The sequence below is a fragment of the Arachis ipaensis genome, chromosome B06 (genome assembly GCF_000816755.2).
Source record: "Arachis ipaensis cultivar K30076 chromosome B06, Araip1.1, whole genome shotgun sequence".
In the NCBI taxonomy this organism is placed as follows: Eukaryota; Viridiplantae; Streptophyta; class Magnoliopsida; order Fabales; family Fabaceae; genus Arachis; species Arachis ipaensis.
In genome coordinates, this window is record NC_029790.2 from 5,081,284 (window position 1) to 5,082,385 (window position 1,102).

Genomic DNA, 1,102 nt, shown 5'->3' on the forward strand with positions numbered 1-1,102 from the left:
ATAACCTTAAATATTAAATATTAAATATACGTACTAAACTCATAAAATATCGATGGTAGCAGGGTTTTATTGGGAATGTCTCCAGTCTCCACCTTGAAATTTCCAATTGAACGGGTTTGTCCCTTTTTAGAGTGAACTGTACCATAGCTTAGAGCAGTGCAGTGCTATAATAAAAAAAGAAAAAGTAAAATAGATGTTATACTTTTTCATAAGAAGGGTGTTGATATTATTAAATGCAAATGTCAAATAGTCAAGTCCACTTACCTTTTGATGAATTTGAATTTGGCTCGTATGTCACGTTGAATGGTGATATGGTATCATCCTTTATTCCCATGTTTTTTTTTTGTTTGGCACGGTATCTTTTGTTTTGGTAGGGTAAAGACTAATCTATTATATATTAGAATTCTATTCATAAGTTTGTTATTGACCAATAAATTATTATATACACAAAATTAAATTCAAATTTCGACACTTATTTAAGTAGACTAGTGAGGTAATCAATGACTTGATTTCATTGTTCCCATTTCTGTGTCAGAGATGTGACCTCTCTTTAATTTGAGTGCCTAAGAAATGAAGAAAAAACGATTGGATGGACGGTTGGTTATCCTTCAATTTCAATGTCACGCTTACGCCCAGGAACGGATCCAGAAATATTATTCTAAAAGGGCCAATATATATCGATAGAGAATATATTTTAAAGTACAAAAAAATATGTATGTACTTTTTGTTAATGAAGTGGTCGATTCTTCGTATCATAAAATTTATCGATAATAAAATTTGTGTCAAATTTTTTTTTTCAATATAATGAAAAGGCAATTAGCAATAAATTAACCTTTTATTTTGTTTATGAGTTATTCTTCACAATATTTATCACTGAAAAAGATCTTTCAGTTGTAATAGTTGAAACAAAGATAATTAATACCAAATGAATCAAGAAGGATGCTCACAAGAAGAAAAAAAATTCACTTTATGAGATTTAAAAAATTTTATTTAATTAAAAAATATTAATAATAATATCTTTTCAAATTTTTTTAATATTGTTACTTATTTTTTTAGATATTAAAAAAATTAAATATACTTAATAACTTATTACTATTAATAT

General features: G+C 26.5%; 1 protein-coding gene across 1 annotated transcript in view; it reads left to right on the forward strand.

Moving 5' to 3' along the window:
* The window catches only part of LOC107645505 (calcium-transporting ATPase 4, plasma membrane-type), a 9,341-nt gene that overhangs the window by 756 nt on the left and 7,483 nt on the right, over positions 1-1,102 (forward strand). The gene's annotated exons all lie outside the window — the stretch shown is intronic.